Below are 24,532 nucleotides of genomic sequence, written 5' to 3'. Positions count from 1 at the left end.
GGGGGCTCCTTTCGAGCATGCTGCCCCTAAGTTGGGCAGGCTCTTGGGGCAGCTCTTTTCCCATACATCAGGTCATACATCCCCCTTGCAAAGCACGCCTGACCCGGGGCAGAACTGCTAGGAGTGGCACTGCGGGGCGGCGGAAGGGGGGTGAGTAGGAGCAGGGTCTGATTGGAGTCCTGGCTCCATCACCTTAGGACTCTGGGCAAGTTACTTCACCCCTCTGTGCCTCATCAGTGAAATGGGGATAACGACATGCGACTGCACCACATGAAATTGCCATCAGTGTGAGTCAGAAACAGGCGATTAATGGCAACGTCATGTGGCGTAGCCTCATGGCACTTAGTCATTGAGGGATTGTCAGATTCATGAGCAAAAACCCGTAAAGCACTTAGACCGGTGCAAAGCACCTAGGACAGCGCAATAAACGGTAGTCGTTCTGAGGTTTGTTCTCACCTGTCGCTCTCCTACCTCAGGGGAATTAGTCCCCAGAGGGACTGATTTTCCCGGGAGTCACCTGGAGATTTAGGGACTGAGAGGATAGAATAGACCCGCTTCTGCCATTGACCTTTCCCGGCTCACTCAGAAAACCTGAGCCCTTGACACGGCAACGCTCCAAATGTGTTCAATGATTGGTCGTCTTGTGACAAATTCATTCCCTCAGCCAGGGCTGGGACTAGGGTGAGGCCAATGAGGCAAAATTTAAGGGGGTGGGGGCGGGGAATGCTGCAAAAATCCCTGTCATCAAGATAGATAATTTTTAATGCCATATTTTGAAAAAAATTTAAAAATGAATGCCAAAAATCCATGAAGAACCAAATCTCCTAAGCAAAGGTGGCATCCTGCGGCAAGGATAGGGGCCTGGGGTGAGGTGAGTGAGTCAGGGCGGCCTGGGCAAGCCGCGCGGCCTGGGCAGGGGCTGGCTGGGAAGGCACCTCTCCTGTTTCCTCTTATGCAAATAGTTATGGCTGCTCCTTCTTTTCCATCCGCTACTTTGGGCTGGGCTTTATTTTATTTTTCATGAATTTTGATGCTTTATTTTTGTTTGGGGGGGAAAACCCACACATACAACAAATACAAACCATCTGATGCTCAGGCTAAGGCGACAGGCCGCAGTCTGCCCCTCCTGACAGAGCTTGTTGCAATCACATAATTACTTGTTAGACTGAACTGTACTGATTTATGGGGGATCCATCTTTCTGCCGGTCTCCGTTCCGCAGGGTTCCATGCCAGGAGGTTGTCAGGGAAATTCATTTTACTAGACTAGAGAAAACAAATACGGAGAACGTACATACAGATGTGGCGGCCAAAGAACAGTTTTCTTTCCTCCACCTCCTCGACCTTCTAATATTTAAAAGCCACACTGCCACAAGTGAGGATAGGGGGATCTGCAGAACAAGCCTAAACGCTTTCCCAAATCAGCTGATCCCCGTTTTCTCTGAGGACATGAAAAGAGGTTAGGTGAATGAAAGCGCAGTTTCCCTTATCTGTTCGTTTACAGACCAGGGGGTACTTGCCAAGCTGTTGACTTCAGTGGGGTGAGGACTGGGGAGCAGGAAGCCTCCAGGGGGGCCTGGTGAGCGGCAGCTGGCCAGGGCGAGGCAGAGCAATTTGGAGCCTGAGAATGTGGGCTCTGAGGTCAGACAGCTTGAGGGCGAAGCCAGGCTCCAAGACTTCCTAGTGGCCCTGGACAGTCAGTTAACCTCATCCAGCCTCACTGTCTATGAAATGGGGCCTCCTTGCTGAGCTAGCGTTGGTGAGGAGGGTTGTTGGGTGTGTAGCAGTAGGCTCAGTGCCTTGCCGATTGTAAGTGCTCAATAAATGCTAGCTCAGAAAGACCCCAGCACTGCAGGAAAAGACACATGTTCCTCCTTCCCCACTTCTGTCTCTCTCCAGGATGAAATCTGGGAAATGGCACATTTATGCTCATCTGCCTCTAGCACAGTGTCTTGTACTTGTTGGGCATCAAAAAAACCAAGGTTATTAATGAAAATTAATGGGGTTTTTCTTTTAGGAGTAATGGAAATGTTCTAAAATTGATTGTGGTGATGAATGCACAACTCTGTGATTATACTGAGAGCCATTGATTGCACACTTTGGATGGATTTTAGGAAGTGGAAATATATCTCAAGAAAACGGCATATAAAAAAGACCTACACACACACACACACACACAATCCCACCAAGGTTGTTAATGAGAAGATGGGATTGGGAGCTGGGAAGTCTGGCTTCTAGTCCCAGCTCTGCTGTTCTCTCACCATGTGACCTTGGACAAGCCCCTTTTTCTCTCTGGGTGGCAGGCTTCTCACCTGTGAAAGAAGACTTGGGCTGGATCCAGCGTGTCTCAAGGTTTTCTTCATGGTTCAAAGAATGTTATGGTGTTTGAGCTTGGTGGGACAAGGGAAGAGGGAAGAAGGTTTCTGTGGCAAAGTCTGTTTGGGAAAGATTGGGATAAAAGGAGTCAAATCAAGTTCCTCTGCAGGGTTTTTCAGATATTCAGCATTTCTGGGATCTCTCTGACCTCTGGACCCATTCTTGGCAGAGCATCTTGTGGAAGTCACTCTGGGAAGTGCTGGGCTCTTCTCCGTCTTCTCTGAGGTCTGTCCCCATCTGGATGTGGTTTACAGGGGTGACCTAGGAGCAGGAACTGCCTCACTGGGCTCATTTCTCGGTCCCCTGAGAGGGCAGGGAAGTCAGGGGGCGGCCGGGAGTGCTCCAGGAACTGGCAGGAACAGTGGCTTCCTGCCCTGGGCTGGGACAGCCTCCAGGATGCGAAGTGCCCAGGGAGCCAGTGCTCAAGGTCCAAGCACAGGGGATTTTATCACGCATTGCCCAGGCATTTGCGTCGGGCTGGTCCCCAGCCTAAACTGGAACCCTCTCTGGGAGGCTGACATCCACATTTCTGGGAGGCTTGAATTGAGATAGGGGTGGGCATGGAGGGTGGCTGGACACCGCCCCCCCACCCTGCTTTACAGAGGCCAGCAGGCTAAGGAGGGAGGGAGGGAGGTGGGGAAAAGGAGTTTGTTTTCTCAGCACAGATGCAGACTTTTCCTGAGGAAATTTGAGTTTGCTTTCTTAATCAGTTCATCCATTTATTCAACAAATTTCTATTGACTAGCCAATAGTGCTAAGGATACAGCTGGGGACAAATACAACATCCCTGCCCTTGTGAAGCTGGCATTCCTATGTGGGGAGACAGTAAGCAAATACATAATAGGTCAGGAGAAATGATGTAGATTAAAGGGACAGAGTGGCTGGGAGGGCTATTTTAGAGAGGGGTCAAGGAAGGGCCCATGATTCAGTGGCATTTAAGCAGAAAGACTGGGATGGAGTGGGAGAGCCATATGGACACCTGGTGGAACCTAATTCCAGGGACAGAGCATAGTAAGTGCAAAGGTCCTGGGGCATGAGCATTTGGGATGTTCAAGGAACAGGGAAGAGGCCAGTGGGACTTGAGTGGAGTGAGCAAGTGGGGGATAGTCAGGAAAAAGCTATCGAGAGGCACCTGGAGGGCAGCATCTACGGCCTTGCAGGCTGTGCGAGAACTTGGATGGTATTTTTAAAAATAACATGACTGGGGAGAGGATGTGGCTCAAGCAGTTGAGTGCCTGCTTCCCACATAGGAGGGCCCAAGTTCAGTTCCCAGTGCCTCCTAAAAACAAACAACTAGCAAACAAAAAAACCAACTCAGGGGAGCCGACGTGGCTCAGTGGCTGAGCACCAGCTTCCCACATAGGAGGTACTGAGTCCAATCCCCAGGCCCAGTATCTCAAAAAACAAAACAAAACAAAACAACAACATGACTGAAGACTATTTTGCATATCGCACAATTCACCCTTTTCCAGTGTTGGTCCAATGATTTTTAGAAAAGATTTATTGTATTTATTCTCCTCACCCACTCCAATGATTTTTCAGTAAATTTCCCTAGTCATGTAACCATCACCATAAATAATTTTAGAGCATTTTCACCACCCCAATATGATCCCTCCTACATATTTACTGTAAATCCTCGGTCCCTCTGCTCCCACCCCAGGCAAGCACTAGTCCGCTGCCTTTTTAGCTTTGCTTTTCCTGGATGTTCCATATAAATGCATCATAACACATGGGGTCTCTCGAGTCTGGCTTCTTTCTCTGAGCATAACGTTTCTTGAGGTTCATCCGTGTTAGTGTGTATCTGGTGTTGGTTCCTTTTTGTTCCTGAATAGTGTTCCAACTTGGGTTGTATTTTTGGCATTGATACAAATCCACTGGAGGGTCTGGCACATGAGAGGGGCTTATCTTGACAGTGTCTGTGCTTCATCCCAGGGAAGCGCGATTCCTAGTGGAATGAGCACAGGGCTTTGGCATGGATGGAGTCTGGTTCTGCTACCTTTGGTTTGTGTGACCCTAGACAGTCATTTCACCTTTCTGAAACTTAATTTTCTCATTTAAAAAATGGGGTCCGTAATAGTTACCAACCCAATGGGACTGTTGTGAGAATTCAGTGAGATGATTCACACAAACTGCTTCGTATGGGGCTGAACAGGGCAAGTGGGGAGTGGACATCATTCACTGACGACTTAACAATAGCAAAGCATTGTTATGAATGATGATTACTAGCCAGCCTTTTGATAGAGAGATGTCACAGGGCCACAAGTTCAAAAACAGAGCAGGGAAGTAGATGTAGTTCAAACAGTTGGGTGCCTGCCTGCCACATGGGAGGTCCTAGGTTCATTTCCCAGTGCCTCCTAAAGAAGATGAGCAAAACAAATGAGCTGATGCATTGGGCTGGCGTGGCGAGCTGATACAACACAATGATGCAGCAAGGTGATACAATGAGATGACACAGTGAGCGGATGCAATGAGATTACACAACGAAGAGACACGATGAAGAGACACAGCAAGGAAACACAATGAAAGACACAGCAAGCAGGGAGCAGAGGTAGTTCAAGTGATTGTGTGCCTCGCTCCCACATGGGAGACCACGGGTTCCATTTCTGATGCCTCCTAAAAAAAGAAGACGAATAGAGAGCAGACAGTGAGCATAAAACAAGGGAGAGGAAGAAATAAATAAAATAAGACTTAAAAAAGGGGAAAAAAGACAGTGAGGGAGTTCTGTTTTATTCCTTTTAAATATAGTTTCTATCATTAAAATTAAAAAAGATCCTAGCTTTTAACATTTAGAAAGTAGAGAAGGAAAACATTGACACTCATAATTCCTTTCTACTTGATTTCTTTTTGCTTCAGAAGGATTAAACAGATGGCATTTCAGTAGAATAGAGGGAAACAGAGGGACTTGGGTTTGGGGGGTGCTGGGCCAGGGGAGGGGAAGGGACCACACTAAAGCCTCTTCTTCAGAGGCGACATGTTGGTGTTTTTCTTTGGAAATCCCGGGGTCCGGCCGGCTCAGCCAAGCTGGGATGCATTTTTGGCTTCAGCACTGAGAGAGAGGGGAATCAAAAAAAGGAAATATCATTTCCGTAACTACTAGGTATTAATATCCTGTTTAATTTAATTTCAGCTCTCTGCGCCGGTGAGCTCTTTCCCCTCTAACATACAGTGTCAGCTTGGCAGGGAGTTTCTGACAGTATCAAAAGAGGATTTAGCTCTGAACCCTTGCCATGAAAGTGTCTCTATCTGCGCACAGTGTAGGCTTTCAGCAGAGAGCATTGTGTCCTGCGAAGACGGTAATTGAGTGAATGAGGCCTGGCACCTGGGCCGGCCGCCGAGCCCTGATAAGGACATAAAGACAGGCTTAAAGGGCCTGCTTGCCAGAGGCAGAGAAGCGCCTGCGTCTCTGGGAGGCAGGAAGCCCAGCCAAGCCTGCAGAGTACGGGGGGCTCAGCCCTGCAGCCCAGCAACCCCGCAGCCCTGTGGAGAGAGGCTGGGCAGACACTGTGAACTGGCACTCTGGGGGAGATAGCAGGTGGGGAGTGGTTTGGGGTCAGCCCCAGCGGGCTGATATGCCCTGTTTTTCTTGATAAATACAGTGTATTCTTATTTGGCCGGCCCCCATCCTGCCAGTAAAGAGGAAAGAAAGGCTGTAGCCTAAGATTCAGCCTCAGTTGTCTGGACTTGGTTATGTCCAATCCTTCTTGAGGAACTGTGTGGCCACTGGGAGACTGAATCTAAAGCTCTGTGAGTCTGAATTGTGAACCATTTTCCTAGGAATTCCCATGTTCCCTGGCTCAGGCCTCACCACTCCTTCCCATCTGCCAGGAAAAACAAATCCTCCCTGGTTCTTCTTCTAAACTGAAGACAATTTAGCAGATGGAGGACCACAGAGAATACAGCTCATATACCAACCATCCAACTACCCATCCACCCATCCACCCACTTATCTACCCATCCATCTGTTCATCTGCCTGCCCATCCACCCACTCGTCCATCCATCCACTCATCCATCCATCCATCCATCCATCCATCCATCCATCCATCCATCCATCCATCCATCCATCCACCAGACTTTGGAGACCCTGTTATGCTTCAGGCAGTAGTAGATAGCATTGTTGAATGGGCTTTTAATAGTGTGATCTTTGCCTAAGAAGTTGAAGCTTAAACCTCCAACTAGCTGCGTAGCCTTGGCTAAATCACTGCTTTAGAGTTTGCTACCACTGGGGTCTACATTAGTCAGAGACAGACTAACATTACGAACCATAGCCCCCAACTTTCAGTGGCTTGGTATGATATCCATTTCTTATTCATGATGGTTGGTTGCATTTTTAGGAATGCTTTCTTCCATGCAGTGACTTGGGGACTCAGGTTCCTTCCATCTTGAAATGCAGTCCTCTTCTAGATCAGGTGGTCATTTCTGTTCGGTTAGAATGGAATATTATTTTCACAATAAAGTTTTATGTTCTAGGTTATCATCACCACTATGTAAGTTTGAAAAAGAACCACGACCATGTATATGTGCTTTAGAAATTTGGTTATGGAAAGCTTTGGTTAAAAATCATTTTTAAAAGGTCAACTTTTTTCAAGATGTATAACTAATACATCTTGTTTAAGTATGTTTTTTTATCAATTTTAACTCAATTTTCTTCATATAAAGTCTATTGTCCTGGAAAAACAAAGAGATGGGGCTTAGCTATGGAAGGTTTTTATGGGCCAGGGGTTGGGTAACAGGGCTATATATTCACGGGTGGCTAGCAGAGGAATTTTTTCTAATGCCTGAATCCAGAACCTTTTGCATATGACCATAGCACAATTCAAAATGGAGACGCGGTCATGTTCTGACTCTTAGTTATTTGACACTGGGGAGAAATTAAAGGCCCATAATATCATCTAATCATAATTTTCTTTTTTCTTATTTTAAATTTGGATGGACAAGCTCACACCGTATTTTTTTTCTAAAAACATACATAAACAGGTATTGCAAAACATCACCATCATAATCATAGTTAGTATTTATTGAGTGCTTTTGATATTCCAGGTGCTGTCCTAAGAGTTTTATATGATTACCTAATCTACTGCTTGCAAACACCATAGGGGAAAGTATGATTACTTTCCCTGTTTTACAGAAATCTGTAAAGAAAAGCATTTATCCAAGGTCGTGCAGCTGCTTAATAAAGTGGTAAGGGCAAGCAAGTATGACCCTGGTGACCTAGTGTAAGCCCAGTCCTGTCTTGGTGTCTCAAGTTCAGGGTCTTTCTTGTGGCCATTTAAACTCTGTATGTCAGTTTTCACATCCATAAAATGGAGATGCCAGTCACATCCTGCTTTTTGAGCAGCTTTATTAAAGGGAGCATGGAAGAGAATGGGCTTGGGATCATTTGTCCAATAGATGATATCACAAACTGCTTTGGGTATACTATCTTTTTGCAGATGTTTTTCTGGCTGTGGCACAAAATTGCAAGAAAGCATTAAGTGAATTATTCAGCAAAGTGAGGGCTTATGACAGCACATGGAGTTCAAACGAAGTCCTTGCCTTTGGAGCATTCTCCTTGGGAGACCACAGTGAGCTAGGGAGTCCAGAGCCTTCCCTTCCGTGCTGGTAGCCTTCTCGGCTGTATGTTTTCTAGCTCCAGATGAGCTTCATCTCCACACTCCAGAAGTTTCCAGCCCACCAGAGCCGTCACCCTCTAAAGCAAATTGTCAGGCACTTACTCTTGGGGTTATATTCTCCCAGGGTTTCCCTTTACCAGATTTGGTTTCATTGCAGGGGAATGCTGAAGAGATGCCACTGCTTTTGTTTTCTCCCTTAAAAAATACGGAAACTATAACCTGGTTCACACCTGGGTCTAACTGCAGACATGCAAGAGCAGGTGGATGGGGGCACGGATGAGTGTCCCAGGAGGAGCAGAGACAACCCTGCTGAGTTGCACACCTGGCCAGGTGTGATGGACAGCTCACTGTGCAAGGTGTCGCAGGAAGGCATTAGCCCCTCCATCCCCTCAGCTGGGGATGTTTTTGTTTTTGTTTTCCAGTGATGCTGGATTCTTTTCTCTTGGGGTATTTCTGGTTCTGTCTGGGTTCTCTGGAAACAGAAGAAACAGCTAGATTTTCAGGAAAAATGTCTAATGTGCTTAACATCTTTATAAAGCCAGTTTAGATTTAGAGAAATGATGTATCAGAATTGATTCGCCCCAAAATGTCTCTATTCTCCCTATGTAAAGGACTTTCCTGGAACTTCCAAATGTTTATACGGTGGGTTAAACCACATCAAGGTCATAAGTGTGGGGTGCTCTTTAAATATAAGTGCCCAGGGCTCGGGCATCTGATTATTGAGAGGTGTCGAGTGCCACTTACAAAGTGCTCAGACTGACCGCCTTAAATAACTCCAACTCCGTCCAAACAGTGCTGACGAGGTTTCTAGGATTAGATCACAGCCTGGCAAAAGCAGAGAAAGTCTGGAAAAGTCCTAGGAGCATTTAAAATTTTTTTCCCTTTTGTTTTAATCTATCAGGTCAAGCCGCTGAGGCAAGATTTGGACCAAATTAAACATTTCGATAACTCCTATTTTTTAATGACAATCAGCTGGAGGAATTCTCATTTGTGACTGGCCCAGAAAAACGTTCTTGAGGATATTTTGAAAGTATCACCAAGAGCAAGGCCAGTGGAGCATAGTGCTGCCACTTTCCCTTTAGGAAAGGAGAATTTGTTTTATGAGCAAGTTAACCCACAGGCAGAAAAGGACCTAACCAAGCTATCTCTTGGGAGCACCATGCCATTTAATACACCGAGACAAAAATGCCCCCCAAAAGTTATGTCTGCAAGAAATGCTTCTGCATTAAGAAGCACGAAGGAGATCCAGGAAACATTACCCAGGAGATCTACTCCAAACCTGGTCACTGGTGCGTGAGCCAGACAGCGTTTGCGTAGGCAAACCTGGAATGAAATAAAGTTCCTAAAGAACAGCACCATCGGTGGGATTCTCCCTCAGTGTTTATTCCATGGAAAATGGGTCTCATCCTCTGGAACCAGATGTTGGAAATAAACTTGGCTGCTCAGGTAACTCTTAAGACCTCAGTTAATGCCAGGGGGATTCTCGCAGCTTGTGAAATCTCGGCCTTTTACTTGGCCATATTTTTAAAAGAGAAGACAACTGATGGGAGTAAGTTCCTTACATTAAAGATATGCTTACAGTTAGCAGCACCAAACCACTTAAGTTGGCAGCAAACCAATTATTAATTAGAATTATGGCCTTTTCTAAATCCCTCTGCGGCCTCGGACAACTGATAGCTTTATGGCCCATGCATTAGGAAACATGGTTCCTCTGTGGTTATAATTATCCACAATTGCTGGCAATTTGGGGGTTATTGCACCAAAAACAGCTGCCCCATGGGCCTTCTGTCCTGTGCTAACATAGGGGTGATGGGGTGGAAGCAGATGATGGAAGGTTCTTCCTATTACTCTTCCCAGCTGTTTAATCTTGGGCAAGTCCCCAGAATTTTCCCTTTAGTTTTCTCATCTGACTGTGGATATACGCAATATCTGTCTGCTCTTTACCTACCTGGCATCCATTCCCCCCTCCCTGTTGATAATAGCATCATGTTTGCCTTGAGAGAGCATCTCTATTTCACTCTGGGCTCTTCTGGGTTTGGTGGAACTGCTTCAACTCTTAGCAGGAGGCATGGATGTGTGACCCAGGCTTGGCCACCCAGAACTCTGCATCCCTCTAGGATCTGTTCATGGTACATGCATGACCCAGACTGACCAGGACCTAGAGATCAATTCCCTATTGACCTTGGGAGTAGATTTGACCTGCTCTTACTCTGATGTTCACTTGTGTTCATGTTTGTGAATGTTTGTAAATTGGAAGTTTTGAAAATAGATACATCTCTGTAATTCTGTGAAAGAAAAAAAAAACATTTAGAAAACTGCAAAAGAAACCCATTGCTTTTATAACACAAACTAAAGAGAGGAAAGCCCCACAGGAACTTAGCTGGAGGAGTTGGATCCTCAGATTTAATGGAGAACGCCATAGATATCTGAAGAACCACCACAACTGGTGCCATCACCTTATCATGGGAGCTGAAGAAAGGGACCTGCAAGTGACTGGGCCTCTTTGTCCCTCTTCCCTCCTTCAGTGATGCCAGCCCTGAGAATGGACGGAAATCGTTTGCTAACTTTGCTGGGGGACCCTGTGCAGATGGCATAGGATCAGTGAGTTTTGTTTTGTCAACATGCTCCACTCGTTATAAATGAGCAAACGTCATCTCCAGCACTAAAACAAGGCAAAAAATGATAACTACTAAGATAGGTAAGCAGGCCAATGACATGGTTGCTATATTAAAATTGGCAATGTTGTTACTATCTTTATTCAGTGGAGTAAAATGTGGCTAAGGAGCTAGATCTCACCACCGGTGCCCTTCCCAGTCACATGTTTTTTTTCTTCCCCCATCTGCAATGCCCCCACTTTTAAATATTAAAAATTCAGATCCATCATGTAGTCCCCAACCTTCACATAAGACAGTTTTTATATGTAGATATTACAAATAGTGCCTCAGTATTAATGTTAGATCTCAGTAGAGAAGATGTCATTGGAGAAAACATGATTAATATATGGTAATGACATATATTATCACACACAAATGGCTGACCCTGAGTACTCTAAATTTTAGTAGATGCTAATAGATGTATGTTTGGTATCTGATGAATTCATTTAATTTCTACTTCATCTGTTCATTTGTTCACCCGCGCTTTCTCAATGCTTACCATATTGCAATGCCTCTTTTAGTTGCTATAAGGCACAGTCAGACCCAGAGCTTACATGAAGCTTATATTCTAGAAAGACTTTTGCTTCTACCAAACTCTAGCTCGAGTTTGTTAAAAGTCAAGGGAAATGAATCTAACTTTCACCAAAGTGATGGGTTACTAACCAGGAGAAACTAGTCACTGCTGTCGAAAACCATTTCCCCAACCACAGAGCCAACCACTCCCCTTTAGAGGAGCAGAAGGGTCCAAAGTTGAATTTAAAAAGATTTTTCTTGTGGTTCTAAAGTTGGTGTTCACCTAACATTGAAGACTCAAGGAATAAGTAAGCAAGAAGCCAGGAGCCTAACTTTAATTGCCAGGTGAATCAGATAGTCATTATTACTTTTTTTTAAAAATCCTGATTTTTTTCCCCAATTGATTTGTATTTTCTGTGTGTGCATGTGTGTGTGTCTGTGTGTGTATCATCCCATGTATTAGACAAGGTGTCCCCAAGCTGTAAAATGCAACCCACGAAACTTGGTGGCTTAACAGAAGTTTTTTTATTTTTCATTTATGTCTCTCCCCTTTGCCAGTGGGCAGGAGGAGGATTCATTCTGAGTCCAGCCCACCTGGGAGCTGTGCTCCTGCCCTCACTGAGCCCCCACAGGCTCTTTGCAGTCTGACAGCAGGAGGCTGAAGAGAGAGTATAGGGCATTGCAAAATGGCTTCATAAGCCATTTTGGCTGGAACTGAGTCACATGACCACCCTAACTGCAAGGGAGCATGGGAAATGTAGTCTAGTGGGGTGCCCTGGAGGAAGAGGGGGAAATGTAGGTGGAGGGCAACCAGCTAGCCTCTGCCATGCCCAGTTACAAGTTGGCAGTTAAGTTGAAAGCTTGTTTTATCTTTGTGACTATGGATATTACAGGTGTGCTTTTATTTGGGAGAGTGAGGGTAAAAACAAAACAAATCACCTCAAAGCTAGTTACTTCTCAGACTTTCTGGCTCCATGGACTTAACACAGACAGCACAGGCCTCTTGGTTATCATTTAACGTCACATTTGCCTTGAGTGATTTATTTGACATGAGAAAACAGAGTCGAAGGGTCCAATATTGCTCCAGTCGGAACTGAGTTTTCCTTTAACAGGAAGTAAATCTAGGATGCTCTCGGTTCACTTGTTCATCACCACCTCGAAATGTAGCCTCCAAAAAAGCTGGAGTTTCACTTGCGTCAAATTGCTGCTAGGCCCTCACATGATTGGGTGACGTTCTGTGTCTTCATGAGAAAATCATTTCAAGGGCTACACGCGAGCCCTTTGGTAATGCCCTGGAGTCATAATGTCTGTGACATAATGAACCTTCCTAAATTACAACCTACACTAATTAGATCGGTTATTGCTACATTCCAAGCCTTGAAACAATTTTTTTAAAAGTGATAGTTACCGCTAATGAAAGATACATAACCGAAAATGTCAGCAACCTTTTAAATCCTCCACCACTCATCAGTGAGGACTGACTACTGCAAAATGCTCCTGATGAAGCAACAGCTTTTTTTCACCATTTCCTGTTAAATTAGGGGAGTATTTTATGATCGCCTGGAAGCAGAGAGAATTCCCCCTGGGTAGTGAGAAGATTAGGTAAGGGTTTGCTGCATCCTTTAGCCCTTTGTCTAGCCTGCCCCCACCTTGGCTCCCCCCACCCCCTCCACCAGCACTCACGGAGGCTGAGATGCTTCCAGAACATTGACTAGAAAGATGAATGGGTATCAGCTGCTCATGGAGTGGGCTTTCCTGAAACACCAGGCAGGAGTGAGGGGCTGTCTCCCTCCCCAAACCCTGGCCCCCGTCCCCTGTCGAGCATATTTCACAGCCACCTCTGGGATGGAGGTGGAAGGAGTGCTCCCAATCCTGGGGGCAGGTGGAAGACTGGCAGGGTCCTGGGAGGGCTGGCATGTGATGGCCAGTTTAGCAGGCGGGCCTTCTGGGGAGATAGATAATTCAAGTTAGGATAACTTGAGGAGGGCTTCCAAAGAGGCACTCTTTGCCCAGATGTGGACAGGGTACAGGGATCCCTGAAAGACGACAATGGAGCTGTGGCCACCTCTCAGCCCCGAGGGACAAGGGGAGGGAACAATGGCCTGAATCCAGAATAGAGGGGTGTACAGACAGGGCCATGGAGCCACCTGCTGGGGCTCCCGGCTCTCGGAGGTGCTCTCCTCCCTCGCTCTCTGCCTCCCTCCTCTACCTTTCCAGGGCTCCATGTTGGCCAAACTTCCCCTGCGAGCTGTGTGTAGCGGTGAAGGGGAGGGCATGGGGATCGCCTTCTAGGCCACAAAGCAGGGTGGAGGAGAATACAGAGCGGATCTGGGAGGCAAGAGGGGACGATGCCTAAACGTCCAGGACACCCAGCTTCTGTCTAGATCCCTTTTGCTTGGGAAGCCATCTTCCCTGTCTGCAGTGTCTCCGTGTCCTTCGTGGTCCCGCAGGGCCCTGCGCTGCCGCTCTCTCCTGGGGAGGTGAGGCCTCCCTGACTTGAGGCCCCTTGCCTAGGGCGTGCGTTCCCACCTGCAGCGTTGGCTCTTCAGGAGGATCCATGACTCCCTGTCTGGAGTATCTCATGACACCTCCTTATAGGCTGAATTGTGTTCCTCAAAGAGATAAATTCAAGTCCTAACCTGGTCCCTGTGACTATGCTGTGTTAGTCAGCCAAAGGGGTGCTGATGCAAAGTAGCAGGAGTCTGGTACTTTTATAAAGGGTATTTATTTGGGGTAAAAGCTTACAGTTACAAGGCTGTAAAGAGTCCAACTCAAAGTCGCTTTCTCACCAAAGTTAGTTGCCTCGTGCTGAGGCAAGACGGTTGCTGATCTCTGTCTGGTCTCGCCTTCCCCACTGGGCTTCCTCTTCCTCTTGAGGCTCCATGGACCCAGCATCTTCCTGATCTCAGCTGTAGCTACCAGGCAAGTGGCTCATCTCTCCCCGGGGCCCCAGGACCAAAACTGACAGCGCTCTCTCTCTTCCCGTGTGCCTTCTTGAGTGAGTGTTCATTGATATCAGCCCATCAAGGGGGCCACACCTCACTGATGTTGTCCATTCACAAGCCCTGGATTGATTTTATCAAGTAAACTTAATCAGAGGCCCCTCACTGAATTTAATACAGTCAAAGGGTATCATATCCAGAGGAACAGATTAGTTTACAAATACAATCTTTCTCTCCTTGGGAGTCACAAAAATAATTGCAAACTCACAGTGGCCTTATTTGGAAATAGTCTTAGCAGAGGCAATCAAGTTACGATGAGGGCATGCTGAATTGTGGTGGGCCTTAAACCAAGATGAATGGCATCCTTGCAAGAAAAGGCAAAGAGACACAGACACAGAGAGAAGAATGCCGTGGGAAGGGGGAGACACACAGAGGGAGAGCCGCCATATGAAGACAGGGGTGGGAGTCACAGGGCTACAAGCCAAGGAATGCCGGGGGCCACCGGAATCTGGAACAGGCCAGGAAGGAGTCCGCCCTAGAATCTTCAGACAGAGCAAGGCCCTGCTGGCACTTTGGTTTTGGACTTCTAGCCTCCAAAACGGTGAGAAAATAACTTTCTGTTAAGTCATCCAGTTTGTGGCCCTTTATTAGGAAATGAATACATGACTCAGTGGTACTTCCCTGCTCAAAGAGATACTAAAAAGTGGCTAGAATTTGAGGCATCCTTCAATTGCCAACAAACCAACATCCTTGAGTTACCAACAAACTACTGTCAGTAAGCCAGTTGAAAACCACCCCTCACTGAGACAGCCACACAACCTGAAACCCTGATTTTAAATAAAAGGACATATTTATTCTTTGAATCTTCAAGTTTCCCCAAATCCTACTTGAAATAGCCCGAGTGGTTGGTGGCACATTGGTTGGTGCTGAGAAGTTATCACAGGAATCTGAGTTGCAAGCTCTAAATGATCCTTCTCTGAGTTTGGGGTTCTCCTTAATGTCTGCCTTGATGCCAACTGTCCCCTGGAAAATAACTATATCCACTTTGCAACTCAAAGCCATTCATTTGCCTTCAGGCTTGCATGTCACTAATATTGGTGATAATAGTCATAACCCCTTTTAACATATTTGGTGACTTATGATGTTGTGTAGATGAGGAAAGGAGCCCTGAGAGCATAAGGCACTTGCCCAGGGCCACACAGCTGGCTGTTGCTAGAGCTTGGTACTGCAAGTCAGCTCTGCTTGACACAGAAGCTTGCACTCCTTCTCCTACGTCTCTGCTTTGCAGGCCTTGCCAAGGGAAATGGAAATCCAGAAATCTTGTAGGATATTTTCCCTGCTCTCAAGGACCTAATGGTCTAGTTGGGATGATGGGGCAAATCCTCAAAAAGCACTTGTAGGAATTGTAGGATTCAGATCCAGAGAGTGTGTATGTGTATAGGGGCAGGAAGAGGCTGTCAGGCTGCCCCCCCCCTCCCTGCCCCCCACCAGAAAGAAACAGATCCAGCTTTTTCTTCTATCCTTTGAGTCTCTACTCAGGATCCAAAGTCCCAGGACAGAGTCTGATTGGTTGAGCTGGGCTCATGTTCCCGCCCATTGAGCAGGGGAGGGTGGGTTTCTTGATTGAATGTCTCCCCAGGACTACACACAATGGGAGAGAGGTACTCACCCAAAGGAAGTCAAGTTGCTGTTATTAAAAGAAAATGGAATTTACTGTGGGAGGTTGAAAAATAAAAAATGTCTACCGTGCAAGGCATCATCATATTTCTACATTATAGCCCCACCCTCTACCTCACTATAAAGAACAGAGTAGGTGACATCACCTTCATAGTAGAGGGGGAAGTGACCTGCCCAGGAAGCACAGAGACACTAACTTGCTCTTGTGCCAGCTCCCTGTCTATCCTTGCCATCCTTCAGGCAGGGCAGCCTGTGCTGATTCCATGCCTACTCAGGCCACCCCAGGACTGCCAGTCTAGGGAAGGGCTGGGGTGAGCCTGAGACCACCAGGGTCCCTTGAGGCAGAGTGGACCAGGGGTAAGGGCAGGGATGAGATGCTTTTTTCTAACAGCTTCTAGGCAGGGATGGGTGGGCACCAACTCTCTCCTCGAGATAATAGGCCACAGTGCCCACTGTGACTCTTTCTTGCTGAAGAAGGGTTTGGTGGATGCAGGCAGTGGCTCACATGTGGGTGAGGGGCTCCAGATTGTAGTACAGTTGGGACGGTCTGGTTCCAGAACTCCAGAGAAAAGCCCTGCAAAAGGGTCAGCAGCCCTGATATGTTGACTCCCTAAAACCTGGGGAGTGAACCTTCCAAAGTCCCTCCCACATAAAGCAAACAGTGCAGAGTAGGAACTTCTTATTCTTTCTCCTAGATCTGGTGAGAGAGAGTTTTTTCTCCCCCAAAAAAGGTTTGTTCCAATACTAATTCTGCTACATACTAGCTATAATCTCGAGCAAGCTACAGACCTCTCTGAATCTCATTTGTACAATTGGAAGGTTGGATTAGAAAATCATAGTAGGGAAGCGGACTTGGCCCAGTGGTTAGGGCGTCCACCTACCACATGGGAGGTCCACGGTTCAAACCCCGGGCCTCCTTGACCCGTGTGGAGCTGGCCCATGCTCAGCGCTGATGCGCGCAAGGAGTACCCTGCCACACAGGGGTGTCCCCCGCGCAAGGAGTTCACCCTGTAAGGAGAGTCGCCCAGCGTGAAAGAAAGTGCAGCCTGCCCAGAAATGGCACCACACACATGGAGAGCTGACACAAGATGATGCAGCAAAAAGAAACACAGATTCCCATGCCACTGACAACAACAGAAGCGGACAAAGAAGAACACACAGCAAATAGACATAGAGAACAGACAACTGGGGTGGGGGGGGGAGGGAGTGAAGGGGAGAGAGATAAATAAGTAAATAAAATCTTAAAAAAAAGAGAAAATAATAGTAGTTAAAATTATATGAATATTAATGAGTAACACTGTGCTAAGTACTTGTGGCAGATGACAGTTACCTGTCCACCCAAAATCTGAACTCTCCCTGCCATAACATGGAGGCAGTAATCTAGCCAGGAGTCACCTTTTCCAGCTCTCCTTGTGTCCAGGTGGGACTGTGTTCCAATAAAACTTTATTTACAGAAACAGGCAGTGGGCTGAATTTGGCCCACAGGCTGTAGTTAGCTTCCCTCTGGAATCAAGGACGCCTGTACAGTCTTTTTCCAGATTCACCAATTAGTAGTGTTTACGAATCACCTGCCATGTGTAGGAATGTGGTAGGTCCCATATTGGAATTCAGACTGAGCTAACTCCAAAACTAGGTGTTGTCCGGCAGGCAGAGGCCTGGCTCTTTCTATTTACAGCCCAGGAGGGAGGAGGGATAAGATAGACAAAGAAATAGCTATCACCATGGGTTGCAGTAAGGCCCGTAAATTCTTCGAACCAATTTGCACTGGACCTTCTTGTGGGCCAGGTGTTGTGCTAAGCAATCCTGGAATATACTGCGAAGAGCAGAGACCTGTGCCCTTACGGTACTTATGTCCCAATGGTTGTGACTGATACAGGTTAGCACAAGTGCATGGGAGCATGCAGGAAGGACATCTCATTCGGTCTAGGAGCCAAGGAAGGCTTCTGGAGACCAGATGACACTCACACAGAGCAAGTGACTGCTACTTCAACTGCTTTTCAGAGGTGGGGTGACTGTGAAATCTTATTTATCCCGACGCCCTAAGGACCTGGCTCACTGCCTTGTTCCCCTTCCTGAGGCTAGAAGCAGCACACTCTGAAACCCCAGGATGGAGGGACCCCGAGTCCCCAAATCATCACAGGGACAAAAACTGCCTGCTGATCAGGAAGCCCTGCCTTGAATCTTTGTGTCCATGAGAAATAACATTTCCTTCTGCTCAGTTTCTGAAATTTTAGGGGTCGTTACAGCATCTAGCATTATCCTAACTAGTAAAGTGCTTTATGCCCCCCATCTCATTTAATCTTCTTAACAATCCTAGGAAATGGGTACTCCAATCACCCCGATTTTACAGGCAAGGAAACTGACTCCATGAGAGGTTAAGTAGGTTGTCCAGGGTCACCCTACTAGAAAATTAAATAACCAGAACTCAGACCCACAGGAGTCTGTCTCCAAGGCCAGGCCTTTGACCACTGTCTAGGAGAACTGACAGCTCTGGTTCTGATCAGCACATAATCCAGCCTTCCCCTGTGGGCGGTGCATGGGAGCCTGAGAAGTAGGGGACAGTCCTGTCCTGGGACTTCGATTAATGGAATGAGACAGGATTTCCCCAGAGCAGCGACCTGTGGGCCAGAGGCCAGGCAGAAAAGGGCAGTCTTCCAGCATTGGGAACAGCCAGGTTTCCCAGGAGTTTATAGACTCTAGCCTGCAGACCTGGAAAGAAACTCCTGCCCGAGAACCTGAGTCCTTCCTAGGCCTTGAGAGAGAGAGGAGGCAAGCAGTAAGTGGGAAGACTCCCAAGACGCTTTCTGGGTTCCTGCTCCCTTGAAATGTTTTTCTTTGCAGGCCAGTGAGGTACCTCTCTCTTTGTAGCCTACATGTCCAAGGCTGACAGGCTAAAACTGCTTGCTTGCTTTTAAGTGTCAGGAGATGTAAATAGTTTTAGTCTTCAGTGGTTTCTGATTGAATATCCTTTTGAAGTAATGATAGCTATAATTTAAAGCAACAGTTACCATATTTTCCTTGCCGTCTGGCCTTCTTTGAAGCACTAAATATAAATCTGCTTAAAATCTTAAAATAGCTGTAGCTCGGTCTCAATATTCTACCAGGAGCCAGGGAGATTCGGCCTCTAATTGCCATCATATGTAACTAATATCAGCAGCCCAGCAGGCTCGTGACAAGGTGGCTGGGAGAATTGCTCTGACATGGACAGGAAAGTGGAGGCAGAGGCAAGTTCTCCCTTTGGGGACTCTTGGCTTTGGTTGGAGTTCGGAAGAAACCTGCTTCTGAAATTAGGACCAAATGGGCCCAGGGCTGTTAGGAGATTTTCAGGAGCCCCACATGAAAATGGGGGCATCCTTGCAAAACACAGCTCAGAAAGGCCTGTAATGGGTGGGGACCCAGTCCTAGCTGACACAATTCCCAGGGACTGCATCCAGACATTGGATAATGGCATTTTGAAGAAGAGAAGCTGCAGGGATCCAAAGGTGGATGGCACCAGCAGGGAATAATGTGCAAGCATTTCTAATGCACGCCCACAAATGCATTTAAAACATGCTTAAATTTTAAATGGGCTGCTGCATTTTCATTTGTTAACAAATATTAACTCATTTTCCAAATATTTATGGTATTCCTACTATGCGCCAGGCAGTGAATGAGAGTCAGCAACCCTAGCCATCACGGGATTTCCAGTGAGCACATATGGATGGATCGGGTGATAGGAAGTGCTAGGGAGAGAAATAAGGCAGAGAAGGGATTAGGAAGTGCTGAGGCTGCTATTTTAAACAGGCATATCCCTGAGAAGGTGGCATTAAATGACATTCTTACAGCCCATTTTTGTACAAACTTTTAAATGAAAGGTATAATAGTATGAACATATTGAGGCTTTCCAAAAAATCCTGGTGGGAAACATTCAGAAAAGTTGGCAAAACTAATTTCTGAGTGCCAGCACTCTGGGTGATTTTAACTTTTTCTTTGTTTGTATGCTTCTAAATAGCCTGTGTAAACATGCATACATTAAAAAAAAAAAAAGCAGAAATTGAGTTTGGCGGGTCCTTGATAAATTAAATATAGAATTACCATATCACCCAGCAATTCTACTTCCAGTAGATAGCCCCCCAAATTGAAAACAGATGTTCAAACAAAATCCTGTATAATAGATGAATGGATAAACAAAAATGAGGTCTAGCCACACAATGGAATAGTATTCAGCTGTAAATAGGAATGAAGTTCTGATTCATGATACAACATGGATGGACCTGGAAAATATTATGCTAAGTGAAATAAGCCATACTCAACAGGCCAAATATTATATGATTCCATTTATATGATGCATTCAGAATAGGCAGTTGCAGAGAGACAGAAAGAAGATTTGTGGTTGCCAGGAGCTGAGAAGTGGGAATAGGGAGGCACTGTCTAATGGGTACAAGATGTCCTTTTGGGGTGAGGAAGTATTCTGGAACTAGATAGTGGCCGTGGTTGCACAACTAAATGCTACTGAACTGTACACTTTGAAGTGGTGAAAGTGGTCAATTTATTATGTGTACTTACCACATTAAGAAGAGAGAGAGAGAGATGGTTGGGGAAGCTACTGGAAAAACTTAGTTGCTGGATATGCCTGGCAAGGTTTGCTCAAGAGGTCTTTGCCAGGTGGCTAAGGGATTAGACTTGGCAGAGGATCCATTAGAAAGACCCTTTCTTTCGTTGAACTGGTATTTACCAGCACCTTCTAGGGGCCAGGAGGCTGCAGCTGTGAGCAAAGGCAGACCAGGCCTGCTCTGATGGAGCTCCCAGCCAGGGGCGACTCAGGAGAGCGAGGCTGGCTGAGCTGGGAGGACTGAGCGGGTGGGGGGACCCGGCTGTGTGGGGCTGAGCCAGGGACTCCGCTGTGTCTGCCCTGGCCCTGACATGCTTCTTTGGGCTGAGGGCACAGCTCTCAAAAGGGAGGCCAGACAGGCCCTTTGGGAGGCCATGCTGGGTGTGTGTTGGGAGTTAGCGCCGAAATGAGCTGAGTGGCTCTGGGCCCCATTAAGGGATTAACCATTTTCCATAGATGAACCTGAAAGAGGGCAATCTGAGCTCAAATAATTGAGCAAGAGCCTATTGTCCTAAAACCCGGGCATTCCAGGCTCCCTTAGAAGTTCCCATGTGTTTTTAGGGCGGTGAGAATCAAGATGTGTTTCTCAATGGAGAAGGAAGGGAGAAGAAAGACCTTTTTTTTTGGTCTTTTTTTATTTTTTTAATGTTACGTTTAAAAAATATGAGGTCCCCATATACCCCCCAACCCCTCACCCTACTCCTTCCCCCTTAACAACAACCTCCTCCATCATCATGAGACATTCAATGCATTTGGTGAATACATCTCTGAGCACCGCTGCACCTCATGGTCAATGGTCCACACCATAGCCCACACTCTCCTACAGTCCACCCAGTGGGCCATGGGAGGACATACGATGTTCGGTAACTGTCCCTGCAGCACCACCCAGGACAACTCCAACCCCCGAAAACGCCCCCACATCACATCTGAGAAGAGGGACCTTTTCCACCAAGGGGTTCAAGTGAGCAGGCGCTCTCTTCCTGCCCGCCTTCTAGCCTTCACCTCCCAGACAGCCCAGACCGCCTCCTGCAGTCCCACCTCCCAGGGGCACCCCGGGACTCTGCCCGTGCCCTTGGTTTGCTGCCTTCTTGCTGACTCAGACCGAAAGCAACAGAGCAAGGCCCAAGCAGAGGCCCCTGCCTGTGTGCCCTGCTGCTGCTTCAGCGAGAAGGGGCAGGGCCTGCCCCAGGGCAGATGTGGGCAGCTGCCGGGTGTGGCAGGGACTCAGTGCCCACTCCGGGCCCCACGGGAGGTCGGCCTGCCCCCAGGCCCACGGTGGCCGCCTCTCCCATTACCTCCTGGGTACGTGATCCGGCCTCCACGCTGGTCGGGCACACCCCTGCCCTTTCCCACCTCCAGGCCTTCGCAGCCCCTGTTCTCTATGCTAGCGCGCCCTCCCCAAAGCGCCACCTGTGGAAATCCTAGCTGTCCTTCATGTCTCAACTCAAATGCCACCCCCTTGATGAGCTCTTCCCTGATTCCTCCCAAGGCGGGAGAGGGGTCCCTGCCCCTGCACAACGTCCAGCACTCCTTTTATAGAGGATACAACGGCCTGCCAAGTACGGGCTGGATTGGCGTTAATCTTGCGCCATAAACGAGTCCAACAGAGCCCAAGGGCTGAGTGTGGCTTTGAACTCCAGCAGCCTTGGGTCTCCATCTGGGCTCTTCTTGGGCAAATGACTTTGCCTCTCTGCCCCTCAGCTTTCCCATCTGCAGAATGGAAATACTCCTATGACTAACAGTATCTACCTACATCAGAGGCTCCTTTTGAGGACTAAATGAGATGTCTGCAAAGCAGGGCTGGGCAAGTGAGGTGCCAGGACATACAATTTCAGCAGGCATTTGCAGGGTCGTGAAAATACAGAATAGTACCTTAAACTTTGAACCCCAGGAGCCTTGTTTGCCTCACCTTAGTCCTAACTGGTACAAAGCATCTGGTACACTAGAAGGATGCCAAGGATAGATTGCCAAATGCATTATGCCCCTATTTGCACGACTCTATGTGTGTGTGAGTGTGGGCGGGTGTATGTACGTGGGGTATATATGTATGTTTGTGCATGTATAGATACACATGTCCATACTTACACATGTACATTTATGGAGGCATAAAATGACTGGAAAAATACATTGTTATTCATGATTGCAGAATTGGAATGGAACATTTCACCATTAACGCTCTTTAGTATTGGTTGAATTTTTTTACATGCTTATATTATTTTTGTATTTAAAAATAAATCAATTTCAAAAGTCCAGCCAAATGATTGGCTCAGAATGGAACTTCTGCTCTTTCATTTATGGCTGTGTGCCTTTGGCAAAATGTTCCTGCCTCTCTGAGTCTCAATTTCCCCACTGTAAAGAGGGGATGACACTTGCACTTACCTTACAGAGTGTTATGAGGATTAAACTAGATAACGCCTTGTCTTTCTAGTCCATAATTTTCTCTCCTTAGTGCACAGAACCTAGGAGATACTCAGTAAATGCTGGTTTAATTGAAATCTCACCTCACAGCAAGCCTGATGGCTAAGAGTTCAAGTTCACGGGAGGGGGAAGGGCCTGGCTGGACCAAGGACATAGTGACCTCATGGCCTCATGGTGTTGAGAATGTGGGCAGCAGGGTGCGTGAAGACCCTGGGCCAGCTCCTAAGAGAAGCACACTGGCATTCAGGGCTCCCTGGAATGATGGGCTGGACGAGTGTCAGGGCCCCGAACCCTGGGGAAGGCACGCGACTTTAGATTTAATAGAATAATGGAGAAAACCAGCCAGGATCCTGAATTGAGAGATGGTAAGCAAGAGTAGGACCCTTGGGCAGCCCCACCCTGGAGGCTGGCAGGCAGTCAGGTATCATGGGAAAGAGTGGACTGGGGGCCAGGTGGACACATTCATCACCTCTGGTCCCCGTTTTCCTACCTATAAAATGGGGATAACTCTGTCTTGTAAGCCTGTGGTGAATATTCAATGCAATGATAACTGCAAAGCACCTGGCACATAGTAGGCCCCTCAAAATCTTGGTCTCCCCACTTGTCTCTCTGTGCTTGATGGGCAGAGTATGAAAATTGTCTTGGCATGGTCAGGTACTCTGCCTCCTTTCACTGGGATTTTCATTTCAACAAATATAAATGAGATAAATAAAAAATAAATCTTTAAACAAAACAAAATGGAAAACAAATATAAATGAATGGATTCATCTGTTTGCCAAGGGTGATTTACTAGGGCTTCTGAGATGAGCAAGAAGACATGGGACACCCTCCCAGACTTCCCATCTAGTGGGGAGACAACCAGCCATCCAACACAACACGACTAAGCGTGTAGTTACAAAGGTGCTAATTGTCTGAAATGAAAGAATAGCTTTCACTTATTTTTATTCTGTGGTTGTTTCACTGTGAGAACTACATAAAGTGTCCTGCCAGGTCAGGGAAGTTTGGGGTTCATGTAGGGCATGAAGTTTGAGCTGAAAATAAAGGAAGAGTTGGTGGTAATAGGGCAAAAACTGGCGGTGGAGAGGAAGAGACCATTGCCAGCCAGGGGATCAGCTAGTGCAGTGGCCCTGAGAAAGGACTGCTGAGGAACTGAAAGAGGACCAGCTCAGCTGGAATGGAGAGTGCAGGCTTAAACGATGAGGATTAGGTTGGGACAGTGGGCAATCAGATCCTGGGGAGCTCTACTATGGGGTGGACCTTCCACCCATGGACCCCAAGAAGCCAGGTGAGAGACAAGGTGAAATTGTGGTTTAAAAAGATCTCTCTTCAGTTGGAGAAATTAGAATGTGGACTAGATATTATGAGTCAGGAGTCAGCAAACTTTTTCTACAAGGTCCAGATAGTCAATATTTTAGACCTCATGGACAGTACGGTTTCTATAGCAACCACTTAGCTCTTCTGTTGTTAAAAGCAGTCATAGATAAGAGGAAAACAAATGGGTGTGACTGTGTTTCAATAAAACTTGATTTACAAAAACAGGCAGAGGGCTGGATTTGACATGTGGGCCATGGTGTACCAATGCCTTTTATATCACACAGTTAATTTTGTCAGTGGTAATGATACCCGGGTTATGTTTTGTTAAGTCCTTATCTGTTAAAGATATGTATTATGTAAATTGTGGGTGACCTGACATGAAGCTTGAGCTTTTCTTTTTTACAATACTCCAGAAAAAAAAAAGGGAGAACAGATGAAAC

The sequence above is a fragment of the Dasypus novemcinctus genome, chromosome 18, assembly GCF_030445035.2.
Source record: "Dasypus novemcinctus isolate mDasNov1 chromosome 18, mDasNov1.1.hap2, whole genome shotgun sequence".
Taxonomy (NCBI): Eukaryota; Metazoa; Chordata; class Mammalia; order Cingulata; family Dasypodidae; genus Dasypus; species Dasypus novemcinctus.
The sequence above is the reverse complement of the archived record's forward strand: the minus strand, read 5'-3'. Positions refer to the sequence as shown.